Here is a 9,342-nt window from a genome sequence, read left to right on the forward strand (position 1 = left end):
CAGAGGCACCAGACAGGGCTGTCCTCTCTCCCCCTTACTTTTTGACATCTTTATGGAACCCTTAGCAGCTGCAATTAGACAACAGGAATAAATAAAAAGGAATCTGTACCAGAAATATAGATCACAAAATAAGTCCTTATGCTGATAATGTATTACTTTTCCTCCAGAACTCACAAGCATCTCTCTACCAGATGATCACACTTATAAATAGCTACTCATCAATATCGGATTACTCCATTGACTGGACTAAGACCACATCTCTGCCAATTAACTGTTACTTTCAAGGTGTGCCCAATATTACAATACATTCAGGAAATATTAGATATCTAGGTGTAAATATTTCACCCAGGTTGTCAGAACTAATAAAATTGAACTATGTTTAACTCTTGAAAACAACAGAGGATTAATCTTCTGCGGTGGAGGCGATTATCCACATCACTCATGGGGAGAGTTGCCACCATCAAAATGACAGTTTTACCTAAAATTAACTCTTTATTTTCCATGATACCCATCAAACCATCCTCTAGTTGGTTCAAGTCACTGGACTCACACATATCTAAATTTCTTTGGGAAAACAAACAATCACGTATCAGTTTAAATACATTACAACAGACCAAAGACAGGGGCAGTTTAGACCTTCCCATCTTTGGCCAATATTTCCTAGCCAATAAGCTGCAGTATATCTCCAAATGGTTCAAACCTAGTTATCTAGATGAGCCATGGCTAGATATAGAGCAGGCAATGTGTGATGATCTAGCAATCTCTGACTTACCATTCATTAGTTCAACTGTTAAGTGTCATAAATGTTATAAAAGTTTGAACATCAGCTCCACTGACAGCCTGGTGGGAATTTCTTAAAATAAACAAATGTTCACTCATTCCATGTAAGCGGACACCCATCTGGAACAACCCTGACATCCTGCAAAATAAAAGAATGAGAAACTTTACTTAATGGAAGAACAAAGGAACAATACATTTAGAAAATATCATAGTGGATGGAAACTTTGTACCTGTAACAAGTACAACGGAGGACCCAAGTGCAGTTTTAGGTGCTCAGTGAGCACAGTCTTTATTATAAAGCAGACAAGCAACCGACAAGGGACAGACAACAGGTGAACCAGAGACAGGCGATGGGTCAGAAACCAGGAGATCCAAACGAGACCAGAAGGGAGCAGGCAGGAGAGGAGGTCGGAGGACAGAAGGCAGGTCAGTATCCGGGGGTCAGGCGGAGAGACGTGGTCAGACAGGGGCTGGTCGGTTACCAGGGGCTCAGACAGGAAGATGTGGTCAAACAGGCGGGCAGGTGGATCTCCAGGTGGCAGGCAGGGCAGGTCAGGAACTAACAGGGTCAGGATCAGAAAAGCAGACAGGAGAAAACGCTGGAGAGTAACACACGATGGTAGATTCAATCTGGCAGAGAACAGAGAAGAGAGAGGTGAATATATACCCTCTACCTAATGAGCCCAGCCGGGCTCACAGGTGAGAGTGATAAACTGATGAGGAGGTGTGACAGGCAGAGTAATGAGGAGGTGTGGCTGAGAAGTAAGAGAGAGAGAGAAAGAAAGGGAGAGAGGGAGAGAGAGAGAAAGAGCAGAGTAGACAGGGATGTGACAGTACCATTTGACATGCTCACTTTGCAACATGGGATTAGCAGCACCAAATTTTTTGAATATCACCAAATCAAATCTATTATAGGTAAGAAATATACCCCTAACCAGTTAAACCTGCAACTACCAATCAAGGTAGCAGAACTCTTGAACCTCCGCACCCCAAAGTTAGTATCCAAAACTTTGGAGTGTGGATGGCTTAATGCTAATGCTAAAACAGATGACTTAATCTACCTACCGACTTCAAAATGGGAGACAGATTTATCCGTGATTTTGATCAAAACTCATGGTCACAAATATGTTCAAATACATTTAAAATGACTAAAAACTCGAATTTACAACTAATTCAGTTCAAAATTCTTCACAGAATTCATCATACAGGACAAAGGATGTTCAAGATGGTTCTCACACAGCCAAATATCTGCTCACAGTGCACAGGTAACTCTGTTGATAGCTACATACATGCCTTGTGGCAATGTGCACCTGTCCAGAGATTTGGCTTCAGGTATGAGAGGACCTGTCAACATGGCTCAGATGTAATATTCCAGCCCACCCCACACTGTGTTTACTAGGTGACCTGGGCCACACCAACATGGATACTAACACCTCACACATGGTCCTCACTGATTTATGCATTGCAAAGAAACCTATCCTTGTGAATTGGAAAACAAAAGCTAATCTGAGCATTAACCAATTTAGGAACCTTCTATTAGATCACATAACTAATGAGATAATATCTGCCTCTCCAAACAATCAGTTGGACCAATCTCATTCTCTCTGGACCCCTGTGATTAGCTCTATCACAGCACTCTGAGTGTTAGGAGGCCGGCGGGAGGTGCTGCAGGGCTACGGGTCACTAATGGTTTCTCGGGATGGGGGTCTGGACTGCCCTGCTCTGGGGATAGCTTGGTGTTTGTTCCTGTTGGGGCTGAGGTGGACCCGCTGCCGGGGTTGCCCTGTGGTGGTGGGGCGGGGGGCTCCGGGTTGGGCCTGGGTCGGTGGCCATGGCCCCCGGGTCAGGTGGCTGGGCTGGTGGGGGGTGGACAAGGTGGGGTTCCTGGGTCCTGGGTTCTGGGAGCTGCCCCCCCCCTGGGTTCTGGGAGCTGCCCCCCCCCCATGTGTTTGGGGCCCAGCATGTGCCGGGGTGTCTGTGCTGGCCTGGGCTTGCTGCTGCGGGGGTGGGCGGGTGCGTGCCCTGGTGTCTGGCTAGTGCCTGGGAGTCCTGGGGTGTGTGTGTGTGTGTGTGTGTGTGTGTGTGCATGTGTTCGTGTGTGTGTGTGTGTGTGTGTGTGTGTGCATGTGTTCGTGTGTGCGTTTATGTGTGTGTGTGTGTGTGTGTGTGTGTGTGTGTGTGTGTGTGTGTGTGTGTGAGTGTGTGCATGCGTTCGTGTGTGCGTTTATGTATGGGTGTGTGTGTGGGTGTGTTGGTGTGTGTTGGTGTGTGTGAACGGGTGCTCATGTGTGCCTAAGAGTATGAATGAGGGATTGTGTGTGTGCGTGTCAGTGTGTGCTGGGGTGTGGGGGGGCTGATGGAGCAGGTGTGTGGGTGTGGATGTACATGTATGTAATGATGGTGGAGGGTCTTTAGTCTCTTCCTTCCAGGTTGACATCATATTTGTTTTTTTTAACCTTATATCAGCTGCTATTTCATATTTCGGGTCGTTGTGCACTAGTTCCATATGTCCATGTGAAACTTGCGTGAATTTAAAGTTCCGCATCGAACGACGTCTTTCGTTCCTTTTTCTTTTTCTCAACATACTGTGCCATTTTGGTACAGCTGTGTACCGAACCGAACAGGTGCATACCGAAACAGTTCGGTTTGGAATGTATGCCGTTACAGGCCTAATACTAATACAATATATACATCATCTTCTTCTTGCCCACCTGGGCGGTGTCTCCTTCAGACTCGGGTCCTCGACAAGAGGCCTGGGAGCCTGAGGGTTCTGTGCAGGATCTTAGCAGTTCCTAGGACTGCGCCATTTTGGACTGAGATCTCTTATGTTGTTCCTGGTTGTTCTCGAGCTTCTCATGCTCTTTCTTTCTGATGTTTCTATCACTTGGGATTGCTACATCTATCACTACCACTGTCTTCCGATGTTTATCCCCCACCACAATGTCAGGCTGGATGGCCATCACTATCTTGTCGGTCTGGATCTGGAAGTCCCACAGGATCTTGGCATGTTTGTTCTCTGTTACCTTCGGGGGTGTCTCCCATCTGGACCCTGGGACCTCCAGTCCATACTCAGTACAGATATTCCTGTACACTATGCCCACTACCTGGTTATGCCGCTCCATGTATGCCTTGCCTGCAAGCATCTTACACCCTGCTGTGATATGATGGACTGTCTCAAGGGCTTCTCTACACAGCCTACACCTGGGGTCTTGTCCAGTGTGGTAGACTCCGGCCTCTATTGCTCTGGTGTTCAACGCCTTTTCTTCTGCGGCCATGAGTAATGCATCTGTACTGTCTTTCTGTCCAGCTTTTTCCAGCCACTGGTATAGTTTCTTGATATCAGCCACTTCTTCAATTTGCCGGTGGTACATGCCATGCGGGGACTTGTCCTTCCATGATAGCCCCTCGGGCTCCTCGTCCTTACTGGGCTTTTGTTTCCTGAGGCATTCACTTGTCAGTTGGTCATTGGGGGCCATTTTCTTGACATATTCCTGGAGGTTTGCCATTTCCTCCTGGACAGTAGTTCTAACACTTACTAGTTCTCGGCCCCCTTTCTTTCGCTTTGTGTACAGCCTCAGGATGCTGGACTTAGGGTGAAACCCTCCATGTATGGTAAGGAGCTTTCTTATCTTGATATCAGTGGCTTGTATCTCTTCCAGTGGCCAGGATATTATGCCAACAGGGTATCTGGTCACGGGCAGGGCATAGGTGTTAATGGCTTGGATCTTATTTTTGCCGTTCAGCTGACTTTTCAGAACCTGCCTCACCCTCTGTAGGTATTTGGCTGTGGCTGACCTCTGAGCTGCCTCCTCATGATTACCATTTGCCTGTGGGATCCCCAGGTATTTGTAACTGTCCTGTACATCTGTAATGTTCCTTTCAGGTAGCTGAACCCCTTCAGTTGTGGTCACCTTTCCTCTTCTAGATATCATCCACCCACATTTATCTAGTCCGAATGACATCCCAATGTCTTTGCTGTAGATCCGAGTGAGGTGGATCAGTGAGTCAGTGTCATGCTCATTCTTGGCGTACAACTTGATGTCATCCATGTAGTGGAGGTGGCTGGTTGTTCCACTTCAGAACCGGTACCCAAAGCCACTCTTTGAGATGATCTGGCTGAGGGGGTTTAGGCCTATGCAGAACAGCAGGGGGGACAGAGCATCTCCTTGATATATACTGCATCTGATGCTCACCTGCACAATTGGTTTTGAGTTGGCCTCCAGAGTCGTGGTCCATAGCCTCATCGAGTTCTGGATGAACACTCTTAGTGTCCTGTTGATGTTACGCAGCTTTAGGCACTCCAGTGTCCATGTGTGTGGCATTGAGTCATAGGCTTTCTTGTAGCCAATCCAGGCAGTGCACAGGTCGGTGTTCCTCGTCTTACAGTCTTGGACAATTGCCCTGCCAACCAGTGGCTGGTGTTTGGCTCCTCTGGTGTTGTTGTCTATTCCTTTCTGTGCTCTGCTCATGTATTGCTCTGTGTGCCTACTCATCTTAGCCACTATGATGCCTGATAGGAGCTTCCATGTGGTGCTGAGGCAGGTTATAGGCTGGTAGTTGGATGGTACGATATCATGTACAATTTTCACACAAAACTGCGATACACCAAACCACATACACACACTGAGAACAGAATGCTGACAGCTGATTGGCTGAATTCTTTTCACTCTAATTTACAGTAGAGAGGGTTGAGTTTTATGTTAGAAAATCTGGAAACAACTCTTCATGACTCTCACATTTCTGGGATTTCAGTAACAATTTATACATCAAAATGTTGGAAAAACTCTTTTCTTTCAAAGACTATTCACACGTTTCTTTTTTGATCTAGAAGCCTCTAAGCACAAAGAGTGACGATTTTTCTCTCATTCACTCCCATGATAAATTCCTGTCACTAACATGTTTAAGGCCCATCTTTTTGTTTTATCTATCTCTGTGATAGACTCAGTGGGTGATTGTAAATTGTATTTTCATTCTCCTTTTCGAACTCCTAAAAGGGCCCTTAATTAGTTTTACCCCTTTTCATGATTTTTGTGCAGTTTTATTTATTGCTATACCAATTTGTGATTTCCATCCATGAGTTGTGTGTTTGTTGTGTGTTTGTGAGAAATGGAACACATTACATTAACTTTTTCAAAATTGTTCATACAAATTACAAATTCTGCTATTTATTTTATGTGATTTGTAAATTTAGGTTTTGAAAATGATTCCACTGATCCTTATTTCTTGTACTTGTACATACAAATCTAATGTAGAACAACATCACTTTCATCCAAATATATGCAGTACTTTACAGGGACGTGCACAGGATTATAGAGAGGCAGGGGCTCAAAGTCACAAAAGGGCAGTATGTGTGTGCCAAATTTTTTTCAGGCCTTAATAACACAATATGTGGCTTAATGTAAAATTAATAAAGTAGCCATAGATAACAACAACAACATAGCTGTGTCTATTGTGTAGCTGTGAGTGTTGCAATTGCTGTTTCTCTTGTGTCATCAAATTATTGTCAAAATGTATCATAATACTGAGGTTTGGAGGACACGCGATTCAGCTGCAATTCTAAAAAGCAATAAAACATTGGCTTACTATCAGGCTATATATTGTTGAAGATAAAGATTGTACCACATGAACATTCAACTATGAAACATTGAACATTGACAAAAATATAGAAATAAATACTAGAAAAACAGTCCTGTTTGTAGAGAAAGCCTGCATGCCTACAGGACTGCAGTCAACATTTTGATCTCAATAATTTGTTGTTGATGTAGCATAGCTAACATAGTCTGAGACCTGAGATTAGCTACACAATAAACTAGAACAATTTCCCGACTCCCCAAAACCGAGTCATAACTTTCAAACTGGTAAGCTAAGGCTAATATGATATTTTTCCCAAGGTGCACATTAACGCAGCTTTCATTTAAAAAAAAAAAAAATAGTACAGGCTGCACATAAAACAGTCCTACTGTGACTGCTGTTTGAGTTTCCTGTTCCTACTGTAGAATCACAGCAGCAAAGGCACAATAAACTCAATATCTGGAAACAAATGTAAATTGTCAGTAAAATCAAGCGGAGTGAATGATTCCCCCTGTTTCCACTGTGATTCAATGCATTTAAGTAATGTTGGGGGGGGGTTGGGTTGATAAGCCACAAAGGTTGAAGTCAATCCACTGTCCTGTCTCATCTCTGCAGTAACTACACAGTGGAGATGTGACCGTGGCTTGTACTTTTCTTGCTCTCTCTCTCTTTCTCCGGACAAGCGTGTGCGCGTGCAGCATGGGGAAGCCCCACCCCTCAGTGAGAGACCGCAGACAAAGAAGCAACATCAGACTCTATACACATACAATACCATGACAAGGAAATGTGTACAGTAGATAACCGTGGCATTTTTATACAGCTGTTTTCTTTTACATTCCTGTGCAGAACAGGAATTTATTTATTTTTTAAAAGTAAAAAGGGCACTTTTTCTACAAGGCAAAGAAGGCAGGGGCTCAAGCCCCCTTTGGGCCCTATGTGTGCATGTGCCTGGTACTTTACTTATAAACAGTCCTTCTTTGGTACTATTGTCAAATGGGAGGGTATATAAAGTGGGCCTCCTAAAATATTGCCCTGATTCCTTTTTAATTTTACTAACATGAGTGGTTTGTTGTGCTGTGTGGTTGCAGTTTCAGTTGGCTGTGTGGATATCTGTTTTTCACCTTTCAGCTAAATAACTTGCATGCATGTGTGACTCTGTTGGGGCTATATTGATGGAGAACACCTGAAATCAATCTCCCACTGACACTATTCCAATCTGATTGGATACTGATGATTGGCACCTGGGTATAAATATGTGGACTGAGTGGAGTAGGTGGACAGCATTACAGAGGACTTGGAGCCAACCAAGGATGGACCAAGGTACCGGTAATAGACTGAACAGATGAGCGGGGCTCTGCCAGTGGTCCTACTCTGACATTGTCCGAGTAAGACCAACTACTTGAGCTAAGTAAAGAAATGCGCCCATCCTCTCTTTCTTGAAGTGTGTGTGTCTGTGCCATGCACCAGTTGAGGGTCATCATCTGCTGTGAGGTTACTCCTAAGAACCAGCAGATCCAGATGAGCTGGCGAGGAGATCGGACGAGAGTGTACAACGTGAACCAATGAGCTAAGTAAAGGAACGTAGCCCACTCTTTGTGGCGTGTGTGTTGTCAGCGATTAATCTGTATGTGGCTTTCCTGCACTTTACCTCAGCAGCTACATCGCCCCAGCATGGACAAGGAAGTGGCCAGCCAGCCTGGAGCGTCGCTGATCCAACGGGGACACCGGACACACCCCTCCTCAGCAAACGCTCATGCAGCTTGGAGTGATTGCCACCACATGGGACTGTGCAGGGGCGGAGACTGACCAGGAACTGGGGGGTAACCACAGGCCCCAAACTGAATTCTTATGTTTAGAGGATTTTTAATGGTCTTTTTTCATTGAGGCCACCTGTTGGTCATTATAATAACCCCTTTTTAACTTTATCATTGAGTTAATCTGGTTTGTCACAGTGGAAAGTGAAGCTGGTAAATTAAAGAAATCTCACCTTGCCACAAGTCCATAAATCCAGCAAGGGCTGGTTACTGACTGATTGTGTGTGTCACTCTTCTTATTTCTGTATAGGTATATCCTCTTACTTCTATATACAGGGGTTGGACAAAATAATGGAAAAACCTTAAAAAATCAACAAAATATAATTTAATATGGTGTAGGTCCGCCTTTTGCGGCAATTACAGCCTCAATTCTCAGAGGTATTGATTCATACAACTTGTGAATTGTTTCCAAAGGAATTTTAAGCCATTCTTCAGTTAGAATACCCTCCAACTCTTTTAGAGACGATGGCGGTGGAAATCGACGTCTTACTTGAATCTCTAAAACTGACCATAAATGCTCAATAATGTTGAGGTCTGGGGACTGTGCCGGCCATACGAGATGCTCAACTTCATTAGAATGTTCCTCATGCCATTCTTTAACAATTCTAGCTGTATGGATTGGGGCATTATCATCTTGAGGTGAAGGTGTTTCCATTATTTTGTCCAACCCCTGTACATTTTGCTGTTGTGGTTTCAACTGGTTCTGGAATAAAGGATGTTTTTTCAGTCATCTTTTTCACACTTTTTTTTTTAAATTTTTTTTTTTTTTTTTTACTTTTTTTGGGATATTCAAATCATCGTTTAATTGAATCAAAGAAAAATAATCAATAGATTAATGGATTAAAAAATAATTGATAGCTACAGTTCTACTTGAGATCATGACAAGTTTACTTCCTTAGCCTGAGAAATTTAAGATGGGTTTGCTTCCTGTGAAAACTGGTTCACTTTTCTCATAATCACGAGGAATCAGGCCTTTAACACCATAAATGTTTCCATTTTCATGAAATAACAGGCCTGCAATTACATATTTACACTGAGGAAATAAAACATTATCACAAGCTAATGTTTAAAAAAAAAAGCTATGAATATAATGTGAATTATCGCCAAAGTCTGCTGTAAAGTTGCATTAATGCATGCCTCTAAATGCAGAAGTACAGACTGAACTAAATAATCTGCT

Source organism: Sphaeramia orbicularis, chromosome 5 (assembly GCF_902148855.1).
Source record: "Sphaeramia orbicularis chromosome 5, fSphaOr1.1, whole genome shotgun sequence".
Taxonomy (NCBI): Eukaryota; Metazoa; Chordata; class Actinopteri; order Kurtiformes; family Apogonidae; genus Sphaeramia; species Sphaeramia orbicularis.